Source organism: Mercenaria mercenaria, chromosome 1 (assembly GCF_021730395.1).
Source record: "Mercenaria mercenaria strain notata chromosome 1, MADL_Memer_1, whole genome shotgun sequence".
In the NCBI taxonomy this organism is placed as follows: domain Eukaryota; kingdom Metazoa; phylum Mollusca; class Bivalvia; order Venerida; family Veneridae; genus Mercenaria; species Mercenaria mercenaria.
The window spans coordinates 118,428,901-118,444,702 of NC_069361.1; the positions used below are offsets into that span (position 1 = coordinate 118,428,901).

At 35.4% G+C, this 15,802-nt stretch overlaps 1 non-coding gene across 1 annotated transcript; it reads right to left on the bottom strand.

Moving 5' to 3' along the window:
• Window positions 1-6,798: 6,798 nt before the first annotated feature.
• Trnat-ggu (transfer RNA threonine (anticodon GGU)) lies at window positions 6,799-6,870 on the bottom strand. Its single transcript has one exon. It is a non-coding gene; the product is annotated as a tRNA-Thr (tRNA).
• Window positions 6,871-15,802: the final 8,932 nt, after the last annotated feature.

A 15,802-nucleotide genomic window follows, 5' to 3' on the forward strand; every position in this document is an offset into this window, starting at 1 on the left:
CTTATTAATTTATAACATATAACAAGTATTTATTAATTTATTTAAAATAAATTCATCTTTGTTTTGTTTTAATCATTCTTATTGTGCTTATATACCGTTAGTTATCCTGGTGCCCGACTTAATGATACGATGCAGAACAGAAACCATGCATAACGGACAATAATACCCGAATGTCATCATTTGCTAAGTAATGACTAGCAACGGTGTATACAGTGTTTCCTTGCAAAATAAAGTAAAATATTTGCAGGAGAAAATAATTTCTATTATGTAGTATCGTCTTAAATATAGACTGTTATATAACAGACATGATAGTTTTCTACATTTATTTTTTATAACCATGTTTATACATGACATGTGCGTATGTACTTTATGTTATATGCCTCGTATTCTAGATTATTATGCATATGAAACCTTACACTGGCAAACGCATGTACAAAAATTGTTCAGTATTTACTAGGGATTTTGTTGAAAGAGTAAAGATCCCTTTGGCTTTGCTGGGAAACAGAGGAATAATATTTGACCTCACTCTTCAGTCAAACCGGCTATCAATTACTTGACGTTGAAAGTTTACAGTGACTGAAATAATTGTGTACTTATTGAAACTTCCCTACCTGCAAACAGGGTCATAGTCATACCCAGGACCATCTCTTCAAATTTGAGTAATGGGGTCAGTCTTTATGGCTCTGAGAGATAATTTTCAAGTCATTGGCATAATATTATGAAAGGGGAATTATTTTTTATATATTTCTGACTGTCACAAAATGTGTACACAGATTTTTCCTAGTGTAAAAATTTACATAATTATGTTTAATTATTTTGGCTACAAACTACAAAAAATTGTTGAAGGGGTAATTTTTTCAACATATCTCTATTTGTTAAACAAATTGTTGTCTTACTTGTGGCGTTGGTATGTGTGTGTGGATGGAGGGGGCGGGGAGAAAGAGGCGGGGGCTCATTTCGATTCCTCGGTGGACCCATTGTGGCAATGTTCTTCCACATCTGAAGTCTATGTTCCACGAGTTTTTCTAAAACAAAACAATTTTCCAATTTCTGAAATAAAATATTTGTTTTACAGTATTAAAATGTTTGATACATTTTAAGGGAGAATGGGGGTCCCAAAATGATTACTTGAACTCTTGTCACTTCCTAAAAAAATCAGATGTATAGAGTGCAGCAAGAGTCTGTGCCATTTAACTCGTCAGATCTCTATTTGCAAAACAAATCGTTGTCTTACTCGTGGTGTTGGAATGTGAGGTCTATGTTACGAGTTTTTCTAAAAAATATGTCTAGTTTGAATAAGTATTTCTTTAACGGTGGGGGGGGGGGGGGGGGCGTGAGTGGGGGCGGGAAGAGCGCGGCTCATTTAGATGACTCGATAGACTCATTGTGACAATGTTCTTCCGAATCTGAGGTCTATGTTTCACGAGTTTTTCTAAAAAAATAATTGTCTAGTTTCTGAAATAAAGTATTTCTTTAACGGTACACAAGGTTTGTTCAATATATATCTATTTTTAGGAAATTCCCAAATTATAAGCTCAAAATATATAAAGTCCTATTTGTTCAATAATTATACTCGCAATCTTTATATCATTTTAATATATGCCACCGTGTTTATAAATCGTTTTCATGCAAAATTATTATTTTAGTGTTTAAACATGTACACATACTGCGACATTATCAGTTTAGTGGTGCAACCCGGGCGTTGAAATATCACTCGGATTGTTCTGTTTTATCCCATTTGCAAGGTGCGCGTTACCTGATGATGTTTTGCAAAGTTGAATGAGCCGTGAAATTATTACAAGGTAATTATTAGATCCATTACCTACATTTACAAAACAAAAACAAAGAAATTCATAATTTAAAGGACCTCGGACATTTTCCTATTCAGATTGCCTATCCGATTAAGGAAAACGTGACATAGGGATAGACTTCTGAAATTGCATAGTTATGATAGTTGAAGACCATTTCTTGATAAATGCGACTTCATTTTACAAGTTTATGAACAAAAAAGAAGACTTTGTAGACATTTCTCATTCTCTTTTCTATTAAAATATGAACATAAATCATTTTTACGTTTTAAACATCTTTCCCACCAGAGACGCAACAAAATAGTTCACATGCCTTTGTAAATAATTATTATATACGTATGCTGCAAAAATGGCACTTGGTCACGGGTGGGAAAGTGTTTAAAATTGAAAAACAAACTACGTACAGGGTGTCAGCAAATAAATTTTTACATAAATATTTGACACTTATTGCATGTGTTTCCTAAACCTTACATATATACAGCTTTATTTAAATATTTCAAGCACAGAAAACACTAAACTAAATAAATAGGGGACATAGAATGTGAAGCTAGAAAGCAGACAGATCCTTATAAGTATATCTTATGAATTTTTCAATCAGATCTGTTACCTCTTGACAGCCTAAGTCCGTCGATTGAGTGTTATCAGTATTGAGACAACTGAACTGCATCTGTCATAAGTCAAGAACCAAGCAAGTGACATCGACATATTACATAATTATGTGTCTTCAACGTAAACATGACAAAGAAATACAGACGAACTTTTATGGGAATAGTGCCACTTAGGTGCAATTTTTTACCTTTTGTAGGACACAGTTGAAGCGAACCTAGAATGCGTTTTAAGAGCAACATTTGCTTTTATTCGATCCAGCATCCTATACCCTAACAAAAACTACACCAGACACCATCTCATTAACTAACCTAATTGCTTCCAGAACTTACACTGACACCCATAGAACTAATACTGACTCGCCCATAACTAACACTGACACCCCCAGAATTAACATCAATTCGCTCACACGTCTGAAACTTATTTCGAAGCCAACCGAAATACTAGTAAGGACCTCAAAGAACTAACACAGACACCCTAAGATTATCTATATAAATGTTGATACTAGCTAGTGAAGTTCCACTGATATAAAATGCTAAAAGTAAGGCATCCCTGAACTCGCAGTGGAATAGGCAGTCTCCTGCACCCCTCCGTTTCAACTGAAAAAGGCCAACTACGCCAATATATGGCCAGCTACACCACTGCATGTATTCAATAATAATCCTCCACATGTAATGCCCGGTCAGTATTGTACATGTGTATAAATACAGTATAGCAATAGATGTATAGAAAACAAACAATAGGATATGATCAATGCATCAGTGTTATCATGGGCACTCGGGTGGAAATAACTGAAGTACAGTTAGGGACCAAATGTTTTGTTCCACTTTTATTTTTTCCGTTTCGTTTATTTTGAAAAATGTCAATAAAACTGATAATCTGCATGGTATCAGTTTATTTATTGTGTTAAAATATTTCATAGTAGACATACCTTAAATACCAATGCTTATTTTAACTAAAAATACACATTTTAAATTTTTCAAAAATATGACCCTTAGTTACAAACTGTTCGAATTTCAAGAAAACGAATATAAAATAAAACTATTTTTTGTGACAGTTTGATAGGAATATAACTTATTTATCAGTATTTGAAGCTGTTATATAAAACTATCAGCTACTGAAGTCAAGAAATAGCATTGAACTTAGGGCAAAATCCCTAGCATAATGTCCGATGTCCTTTATGGCGTGCAGTCCAAGATCATACCTATATTCGAAAGAAAATATTGATACATTAAACTGTTAGATATATAAGAATAATTGTGATTATGACACTTGTATGCCATACACATGGCATATGAATGTTTACTAATTTGCAGTAATCTTGTGAGCTAGAAGAAACGGGAATAAATCCACTAAAATTCGTATTACATGTATTTCCATTTAGAACAAGTTCATACTGATGTGTTTATAGATAAATGAAAAATTAAATGTTCAGGGTATATTGCATATTGAAATATTATAATCTAATTGATTTGACAATCTTTTAAACTTTCTGAAGATGTTGAAATCAGTACCAAACTCTAGAAAATTATATCTTAAAGTTATATCTAATTATTTTTAAAACTCGGTAAAAAACTGCTTTCTTAGGCAGTGGAAAACTGTATATTTCACTATACAATGTATTTAATATATTTGAATGTTTCGCTATATAAAATGCTATAATATTTCTGGTAATAGATTAACTATAAACAGTAACTGTCACCAATTCAATATTTTTCCAAACTTATTTTCATGAAATATATAAATATATACTGCTTTAATTCTATTTATTTATTCTCTTTTTGAAACTCAGTATAGTAAGATATAATATCAGTTACACTAGCAACATCTTTTATTTTAGTTTGCTATTTTGCTTTACCATCATCTTAAGCTCAAAAATGACAACAGATCTTCACTTTTCAAAAGTAGCTAACGTACCCATTATAGAACTGATTCAGAACCGCTATATTCAGATGTGATTACACCTGGAATTACAATAAATTGTAACCTTCCTCTTACCACACCGATTCTTCTTCCCGTTATGGAGTGAACTCGTACTTGAGTGTTGCTACTCCAGCGCAAGGCGAACGAACAGCTAAAAATTCCGAGCATGATGATCTTATATTCCCAGCTCTCCTGTGTGCAAGTGGCTCCCATTCTAGTTGTTGTAACATGCTGGTGACGCACCCTGGGTCTCTTGAGTAAAAGTTACCAGTAGTAAATCTGGCTGCCTGACGTTGGACATTTTCGAGCTGTTGGATCTGCTGGTGATGGTAAGGGTCCCATACAGTAGAGGCATATTCCAAGACAGGCTACCGAATGTCAAGAAATCGTAACGATTATAAGAGTAGAGATGCGTCCTTTGACGGTTGCTCTGCAAAAGTAGTGATATAGAATTGAGATGATATTATAGCATGTAGAGCAAGATTTTTAATGCTATCGTATAAAGGCTGGTATGTTATCACAAACTTAATGAACCGTAACTAATATTTATTTATTTATTTGGGTTTTACGGCGCATCAACACAGTATAGGTTATATGGCGCCAAACAGGACTACAAATTTTGGTTCCACATCTCATTTACATCGAAATAAAAACATGAGGTATGGAATCAAAATTTGCATACCTGCTGGAATCACAGAGTTACTGCAAAACCAAGTGTTAAGACCCTATTAGTGGCCTCTTACGATCTTACAAGGGTAAGGCAGTGATTCCAATTCTTTTCATACACAGATCGTCCCAGAACCACGTGGGGCCCGTAACTAATATAGTCAAAGCAACAAACTCTGTTATCATTATCATTAACACTGAACAAGGTTTTATACATCCATTCAAATGAAACGTCGCCTTTAAAACAAGTAACTTTGATTGCATACCAGTAACTATTTAAAATTCATGTTACGAGAGAAGATCCGAACACATTCCTCAGACTTTACTTGTGAACAATCAGTTCTCTCATTGATCAAAAGGTTTTCGCCGCTCGACTATTCTCAGTGCTTGATAGTATAATATAAGCTATGAGTAAAACTTTAACATTACAATAAGCATCTTCTAGGTCGAAAAGGGGCCATAATTCAGTCAAAATGCTTGATAGAGTTGCCTCCTCCTTTTTACAGACTGGGGTCATGATGGTAAACAAGTATGCAAAATATGAAAGCAATATCTCAATGGACTTAGAAAATATTTGGGGTGGTACGCAAACTTTAACATTACAATAAGCATATTCTAAGTCGAAAAGGGGACATAATTCAGTCAATATGCTTGATAGAGTTGCCTCCTCCATTTTACAGACTGGGGTCATGATGGTAAACAAGTATGCAAAATATGAAAGCAATATCTCAATGGACTTTGGAAATATTTGGGGTGGTACGCAAACTTTAACATTTGTGTGACGCTCACGCTAACGCTCACGCCGACGCCAGGGCGAGTAGGATAGCTCTCCTATTCTTTGAATAGTCGAGCTAAAAATGAAGCATATCTACCTAACAAAGTTACTTGGATTTCTGAGGATCTATTTTCACTCTGCAATACTTCTGAAGTTAACAATAATCCTTGTGTTAAATTGTTTGTGTTTAATCACATTGTCAATCGTTAAGCTCTCTATGATGTGTACGTTATGGTATGATACCAACATCAACATATTGTATTATGTAGTTCCATTTTGATTGTTCCTTAAATATGTTCTGAAAAGACATTACTGATTCATTAGTAGGGTTCTTTTTATATAACAATGTTAATCATACTACTGGATGTTCTTGAAATTTAATATAATTGTAGTATTGACAGGTGTTTCACGCTATTACAAATACATTCTACTTTTTAAAGGGAGAGAACAAAAATAATTATTGTAAACATCTCTCATAGACAGTTCATTCCCATTAAATCAAAGATATCAGACTCCATAATCCTCACTAATTTTTTTAAAACTGGCAGATTGAAGTAATTTTCTTTGCTTTTTAATGTCAAATCATGTTATTTGTCTAAAGACCTTGAGGATGTTTGTCACGGTATAGAACTTGAATATTAAAACGGGGAGAAAATGTGTAGGCGGCCGGGTAGCTCAGTCGGTAGAGCATCGGAACGGTATTCTGAGGCCCCGGGTTCTAGTCCCGGTCTGGCTGCACATTATTCTCACCCTGTGACATTTGGCGCCCAACATGAGACCGTGACGGCATTACACTGGTTAGTCTCCGACGCCTGTAATTGCTTATATATAAAGTACCCGCTGAAATTCGAGGACGAATTTCAAAATGGTGGGGAAATATGTCACGGTATAGAACATGAATATTAAAACGGGGAGAAAATGTGTAGACGGCCGGATAGCTCAGTTCTCAAATGTTCTATACCGTGACATCCTGATATGTCACGGTATAGAACTTGAATATTAAAACGGGGAGAAAATGTGCAGCCAGACCGGGACTCGAACCCGGGGCCTCGGAATACCGTTCCGACGCTCTACCGACTGAGCTATCCGGCCGTCTACACATTTTCTCCCCGTTTTAATATTCAAGTTCTATACCGTGACATATTTCCCCACCATTTTGTAACGTTTCAGTGCCACACAAATCCCGTCAGTGAAAAGCTAGCTCATCACCAAAGGTGATTTAATGTGCATATATACTGTCATCTTACTCCAATGACAATTGACAGGTTTACAAATTTGCATATTAATGGAATTACTTCCCTTTATGCATTCAGTAATCGTTACATTACTTTCCCCTCCGAGAAATCTCGTCCCGAGATTTGGGCAAGGAAATTCGTGGGTAAGGCAACTCCAGTCCGGCAGTTGACTTCATCCCACCGCTGCCACCATTTGTAACGTTTTCGTGCCACACAAATCCCGTCGGTGAAAAGCTAGCTCAATAGCAAGGAAGTATAAGTGCACCCTTATACTCTACCCTACTACATACACACCCTCCATTTTAGAATTCGTCCTCGAATTCCAGGAGTTTGAACCTCTATGGGACGTTCCAAGGTGTCCATTCATATCTACTTGTGAGTTATTTACGTTGGGCGCCAAATATAACAGGCTGATCATATGTCACGGTATAGAACTTGAATAATAAATGGATGGGGAAGATTAGCTTTTTCTGAGAAAAAAACGCTTAATTTTTGTGTTAGAACAACGTTAAGGTCCAGAAGAAAAAACAACAGGTTCTGAGAATAATAATAATAATAACTTTTATTTTAAGAAGGTGACATATTAGGAGTACATGGTATACATACTATTAACTTATTTCCAATATGGCCTTCTACATAAATGTTAAAACACAGTATCTACAACAATAAGAGTAACAGTAGCACAATTTCAACGGCAAACACACTTTAAAAACAAACTCAGTTTGAAATGATTTTACCAGGAGAATAAATCAGTGTAATTCATTTTGCATACATGTACATTCATCCATCAATATCATAAAATTTAAAAGCTACCCTATGTCACAAAATGCATGATAATTGATGAAGATTTAAAAATAAATAAATAAATAAATAATAATAAAAAGATCTCAGTATTAGTTACATTGTTCTTGTAATAAATATTCCTAATTTTTCATTTAAACGTTAATAGATTATCTTGCAGTTTGATGTTTGATGGAACTGAATACCATAAATGCATGGCTTTGTATGAGAATGTTTGTTTCAAGTAGTTTGTTCGGGGCTTCAACAAAGAAAGAACTTTACGAGTCGAGGAACGAAGATTAGATCTATCGTTGTGAGCAAAAGATAATAATTCAGACATATATTTTGGTACAAGGTTATGGTCACATTTGAAAGCCAGTACAGCCATGTGATAATTGCATCTGTTTTCAAAAGTGAGCAGATTCAGATTTTTAAACACGCTACTTGCGATACGATTTTTTGTTATTACATGAATTGCCCTCTTTTGTATATTATATATTTTATCAGTATCTGATTTACAGGCAAGCCCCCATCCAGTACTGCAATAGTCCATGGTTGATAAAATATATGCCTTATAATATAACATTTTCATTTCATTGGTCAAAAAGTATGAAATTCTTTTTAAAAGCACAACTTTTGAGTTAAGTTTATTCACAACACTGCAAACTTGTGCATGCCACGTTAAATTATTATCTATACAAATTCCAAGCATATTTTGACTTGTTACATTCAATCTCAATTTATATATACTTGATACAAGGTAAAAGGTAAAGAGGAAAAATCTAAACAAGAGGGCCATGAAGGCCCTGTATCGCTCACCTGACCTATTGACCTAAAGATCATCAAGATTAACATTCTGACCAAGTTTCATTAAGATATGGTCATAAATGCGGCCTCTACAGTTTAAACTTGCTTTTCCTTAGATTTGACCTGGTGACCTAGTTTTTGACCCTACAAGACCCAGATTCAAACTGGACCTTGAGATCATCAAGATTACCATTCTGACCAAGTTTCATGAAGATACAGTTATAAATGTAGCCTCTTCAGTGTTAACAAGCTTTTTCTTTTATTTGACCCAGTGACCCAGATTTTGACCTGACATGACCCAGATTCAAACATGACCTAATGATCAACAAGATTAACATTCTGACTAAGATTCATGAAGATATAGTCATAAATGTGGCCTCTACAGTGTTAACAAGCTTTTCCTTTGCTTTGACCTAGTAAACTAGTTTTTTACCCCACCTGACCCAGATTTGAACTTGACCTATAGAGCCTCAAGATTAATATTCTGACTAAGTTTAATTAAGATATGGTCATAAATGAGGCCTCTACAGTGTAAACTACCGTTTCCTTTGATTTGACCTGTTGACCTAGTTTAACCTACATGATCCAGATTCAATCTGGAACTTGAGATCATCAAGATTAACATTCTGACCAAGTTTCATGAAGATACAGTCATAAAGGTGGCCTCTACAGTGTTAACAAGCTTTTCCTTTAATTTGACCTGGTGACCTAGTTTTTGACCCAAGATGACCCAATGTCAAATTAGGCCAAGACTTTATTGCGGGTAACATTCTGACCAAGTTTCATTAAGATTGGGCCCAAATTGTAACCTCTAGAGCGTTAACAAGCTTTTCCTTTGATTTGACCTGGTGACCTAGTTTTTGACCCAATATCTAAGTCGTCCAAGATTTTATTAAAGGTTACATTCTGACCAAGTTTCATTAAGATTGGGCCAAAAATGTGACCTCTAGCATGTTAACAAGCTTTTCCTTTGATTTGACCTGGTGACCTAGTTTTTGACCCAAGATGACCCAATATCAAACTCGTCCAAGATTTTATTGAGGGTAACATTCTGACCAAGTTTCACTACTACCAAGAATTTCTAAGTTGAAAAAGGGGCATAATTTTGTAAAAAAGCAAAATAGAGTTTTGGAACCTGTGCAATGTATGTCAGTTTATCACAGTGAATAAGTGTGTTAAGTTTCAATCCATTCCCACAAGTGGTAACTGAGATTCCAGCTTACATACAAAACATTAACCAAATCGGGACGCGGACGCAGACGCATGGGTGAGTCCAGTAGTTTAGTATTCTTTGAATAGTCGAGCTAAGAATGGAAACAACAAAGTCAAATGCTAACAAATCCAAGCAAATCCGGTGTGTCATCATTTTCAATAAACATAAAGGTGGAAAATATGATGAAATCCTGCGACTTTTCCAGTATACTTTCTCTCATGTTGTCACCCATTCATTGCAAGGACATAATTTATCATTGTTGTTTCATTACAAAGGACAGTAAAGATACTGGTATTTCTTGGGACTAGAAAAATCCTCAATGAACATTGTGGGGTCATATTATAAGAGCTGTCACAGGATATAGAGCGCTCGACTATTTCGATGCTGGATAGTGAAACTGGGCACATCTGAGATCATAGCTGTATCTGTCACTGGAGTGTTTAATGACTCCAATGATGGATGAAGATATTAGACAATAACCTGTCAATGAGCCTGTGTCAAAAATAATAAGTAATAAGAGAGATAAAGATAAAGTGTATCAAAACACTAAGTAAGTATAACTCTCAGCAAAAGGGGGCATAATTCATAAAATATTGATGCAAGAGTTATGCACCTTGTGTCATATGATGTGGGTGATGTTGTGAAACAACTACTTCAAGTTTAAATCAAATCCATTTAGTATTAACTGAGATAGTGTGAAAGTGCACCAAAACTTTATCCTGAAATTCTAAGTAAAAAGGGGGGAATTGTTCACGAGTTATGCCCCTTGTGTCATATGATGTGGGTGATAATGTAGAACAACTACTTCAAGTATGATTCAAATCCATTTAGTAATAACTGAGATATGGTGAAAATGTATCAAAATTAATCTTAAATTCTAAGTAAAAGGGGCATAATTCAAACAAGAGGGCCATGAAGGCCCTGTATCGCTCACCTGACCTATTGACCTTAAGATCATCAAGATAGTTTCATAAAGATATGGTCATAAATGTGGCCTCTAAAGTGTTAACTAACTTTTCCTCTGATTTGACCCGGTGACCTAGTTTTTGACCTCACATGACCCAGATTCGAACCTGACCTAAAGATCATCAAGATTAACATTCCGACTAATTTCCTGAAGATACAGTCATAAATGTGGCCTCTAGAGTGTTATAAAGCTTTTCCTTTGATTTGACCCAGTGACCTAGTTTTTTAATCCACCTGACCCAGATTTGAACTTGACCTATAGATCATCAAGATTAACATTCTGACCAAGTTTCATTAAGATACGGTCATAAATGTGGCCTCTACAGTGTTAACTAGCTTTTCCTTTGATTTGACCTGGTGACCTAGTTTTTAAAAAAATTTTTATATCTTTTAATTGTTTTGTATAATTTCAAAACTGATTGAAAAAAATCCTAACAAAAATAAGCATTAAATTCCAAAGCACAATCACCTCTTCGCGAACATCAAATACAAATGAAATGAAACGATCCAAAAACAGCTGTTGGTGTAAGCTGATTTGTATTGATTGTTGGTTGTTGTCAGTCGCCATTGAAAGTAAGAACGACTACATTACTAGACATGGTAAAAACAATACATACAAGCCAGATGAACAAATTCAAGGAAGGAGCCTCCTTGGCCGAGTGCTTTAAGGTCTCTGACTTAAAATAGCCTCTCACCGATATGGCTTACGGATGGTGGGTGGTTCTACTAAGGTGCCCTCCCGTGATAATATAATGCACGGTGGGGTCTTCCTCCACCATCAAAGCTAGAAAGTCGTCGTATGACCTATACTCGTCTCGGTGCGACGTTAAATCCAACAACAACATGAACAACAACAAAAAAGAAAACAACAACAAATAACAAATTAAAGGAAAGCAGCCCCACATAGCAATGCATGTATGTGCACAAACAATTCGACGATATATGACCTGCACGCATCAGTTTGCGGTTACATCAAATTCATTCAATAATTTGCCACTATAAAACATATGGAGTACGAAATAAACAAATAAAGGAGTATACTAGTTTACAACGCGTTAAGCCTCAGTGACAATACACTCCTCCGACTCGTGATGCACCAAACTTAAATTGAAATCCCAATCATATCATAAAGTTACACAATAGTGTACATAATATAATTATCCCCGCAAGGCAAATCCAATACACACCAGAAGTCAAAGTAAGTCACAGAAATGCTCGAGTATCTGAACTTGAACATAAAAAGATAATAGGTAAGGGTAGATTTCTCGGAAGCACGGAGCATCAAAAACACAGCCCCAGAGCCACGCATTTACATAGGAAGCCCACAACAAAAAGAAGCTGTAATGGAAAAATATTTCAGACGGGTTGCTTCAAACATCCAACAAGTACATATTAATGTATGCTACATATTGATGGAGGGGAAGGAAACGGTAAGGGGCGAAATGGTGTCGGGTGTGTGTGTGTGTGTGTGTGTTGAGGGGGGGGGGGGTGGAATCTGAAGGGGAAAGTTGAACAAGGACGAATATACAAGGGAATGCCATGTTCTTTAAAAACAGTCGCACTACAACGGAAACCACAATAGCACAAACACTAATGTACCAAAGATAAGCACACAACGACGATCAACTGAATAACATAGGAAATCGAACAAGCAACACATAAGAAAACAATAGGGCACCGTTATAGACTCACAAGCATACAAACGCACCCACACAAGTAGGAAAAAACAATCAAGTACCGTCTTGGGATTCGACTGCCAAAACAAAGGGGAGCCACGAAAACTTACTAAAAATACAGGGGGAGGAAATGCAAATAGTAGCGCAAATGCAAGGGAAAGGGGAGTGCAATAGGGGTAGTGGGGCGGAGGAAAAACGCTTACATCAAACAAGAAAACATATGCAACAGACAATACAAGACAGACAAAACAACCAGTTAAAAAATAGGGGCACCGCCTTGGAACGGTCAGTAACCTAAATAAATGAAACTGGGGGTTTAAACGCGTTAGCACCTCTTACGATACACATATATTAATACTCAGTTTCTTTGTAGAATACCTGACTTTTATAACTCATATGCTTATAAACTAGTAATGGAAATATATGCTACCACTTACGTCTCAGATATGACCACGAACGGATAGAAAATCAAATAATACTATACACATACATATTATACATTAACAAAGGTTCAGAGACAAATTCATGTAAATTTCTCATTTACGAATAAGGCGACCGGAGATAAAACTGCACTGCTGAAAACTTAATTTCCCATCCCCCGACAATCTTGTTAAACCTTCAAAACCTATTCTGACTTGTAACGATTTTGTTCATTTAGTAACTATATAAATATATATATGAATTACCTTTCTTTTGTCTGCTGTGTTTTAATAAATTTTCAGGGTCTTCTTGGCAGTGTTTTAAACGTAACGCTGTTCACCAGACATGGGGTGTCAAGTGAACGATCTGACAGACAACAAATTTAAGATTTTAGACATTCTCAATACATCAGATCATCAGTTAGCTGGCACATACAAACTGACTGAAGACTACGTGATAACGGCATGATAAACGTCTATAGTTTATGATGTATTTTCAAATTGAACTTTTTACCGGAAAGGACGTATACTACAGTGGAAGCTTAATTTACCTTTATAAACATTTATTCTTATTGAATTCTTTGTGATGAGCATTTTGCATAAAGACTCTAATGATAGTCACATTCTCATGTGATTTAACTGTTCATAACAGTCTGTGTTCCTTTGTTTGTTCGTTTTGTCCTGATGTGCTGGCTTAGTGTGTGTGTGTGTTCCTTTGTTTGTTCGTTTTGTCCTAATGTGTTGGCTGTGTGTGTGTGTGTGTGTGTGTGTGTGTGTGGTGCACGCATCTGCGTGCTGTGGGTTTCGTTTTGAGGAGGCTGCGGTTTTGGTGCGTGGCATTCCCTGTTTGATATTTGTCTTTGTTTTTTTTTTTTGAGGAACTATAAATAAGTGATACTTAACAATTATGTATAAAAAATGTTCTATATTAATATACCGGTTTAACACTTCATCTTATTATATGTCGCTTCATGGGAAATTCTGTCGGCCGAGGGTTGAACACGCCAGCCACCAAACGTAACTGCCTATACACAAAAATTATTATTTATTTGGTATTGTCCTATTCCAGCCAAATAAATAAATAAATCATCCAGTATTCAACTGATCTGGCAATCCTAGTTTGCATAGTTTACTGTTGAGCCCGACATGTTTGCCTAGTTTGAGTATTTCTTTTTTTGGTTGCATTTATCAAGGCTTTGACATGATATGGTTGGATTTGAGCATGTCAAGCTACGTATTTGCACGTAGATTACTATAATAGCTTGCCTTATTCGCAACAGGTTTTGCCATTTGCTTATTTTGTCTTCTGCAGGTTTGACCAGTTGCTTCGGTATTCCCTGTCATACTATTGCAGGCTGATTCGTTATTTTTTTGCTGACAATTGCTTCGTTCCCTGTTCTACTCGTTCAGTCTCGCTGGTTCTTCTATCGGTTGACTGCGTTTGGACAGTTGCTCCTTTTCTTAAAAGGAAGTGGGCTTAAATCTTGTTACCCCTTTCAATAGATTTCATTTGACGTAATGTGTATTATGTAATTTTATTGAATTATAATGACAAATTATTTAGTACTATTTTGTTATTTTCTTTCTGAATGATAACATTATGTGCAAATATGTTAAAGAAGCCAAAATCTGTATTTTTGTTTCGTTCGAGATCAAAATACACAATATAAAGGGAAGAAAACGCTATTAGCATGTGTTTCAAAGGATACTGTAGTTATTGTCCTTTGTAATATTTACAGGAAGATATTTCCCTATGATATTACCTGTCAAGAATTGACAGATGTACAGCATATTATGATACACTCTTGTCATACAAACTTGAAAAATTTATTTCCGGTAATAAAATCATCTGCAATAGTTTTTCGTTGGTGCATTCTCTTTGCCGGTAAAAGGCATTTCCCGCAGTGAAAATTATTGGGTCATTCAAACCGAGTCTGAAACAATTTAATTTTTGTCGTGCTGGGTGACATGTGGAGTTTAAAAAGAGTCTTTTAATCTTCATCAGTTAATTCATTTGTCACAACATATTGGACAATTACACTCATCTACCAAACACTGCATATCGCTGCCTGCTCCGGATTCATTTATATAGGAACACGAAATGCTCTTCATGCTTGTAGGTATACCCACGAGCACTCTGTGTATTCAATAAGTAAATAAAGGGAGAAAACACAACTACAGTGTTGTAGTCCGTTGGGAAGAATTGTTTTCCTTACAAATAAAACCCTAGATATGTCCATCAGGTTTTGCGTTTAAATATTTTATTTTTGAATCATTTTCACAACAAGAACACAAGCATACAGTAAAGGGCTGAACAGAAAGCTTTATAAGTTTAAGGTCGCCCTCTCCCTATTACAACAGTGTATATGCATAGTTCACGGCAATATAAAGCTTCAAATAATTTGGAAAATTACAAGATTTTACGACAGAAAATTTTCAAAGTGGAAGTTATTTAGTGGCTTTAAATAAAGATTTCCGTAGTTGGAAATATAAAAAGAAAAGAAAAAAAGAAATAGTAAGAAATTGACAACAAAACTAGTGGCAAATACATGCTTACTGCTACTATCACTTGATACAGTTAAAGGGTTTTGATATTGAACATTTTCACGTAAGGTAGTTGGTAATGGTTTAATACCATCATCATCCGTGCTATTTTAAAATGTCTAATTAGTATATAAATTCTCGGAAACGAATAGTTATCATACTACAGGAGATTATAGAAAATCAATACATGTATATTTGAAGTTTAGACGCTAAGACAAATACAATCATTCTACTGCTTAAAGGGAGAGAACTCGAATAATTATTTTCAACATCTCTAATGAACAGTTCCTTCCCTTAAAATCGACAGTGTTATCAGTTATACCTTATTTGTAAGGCAGTGCTTATTTCCTCTTGTTATAAAAGGGCAGCACATTTCAAACTAAG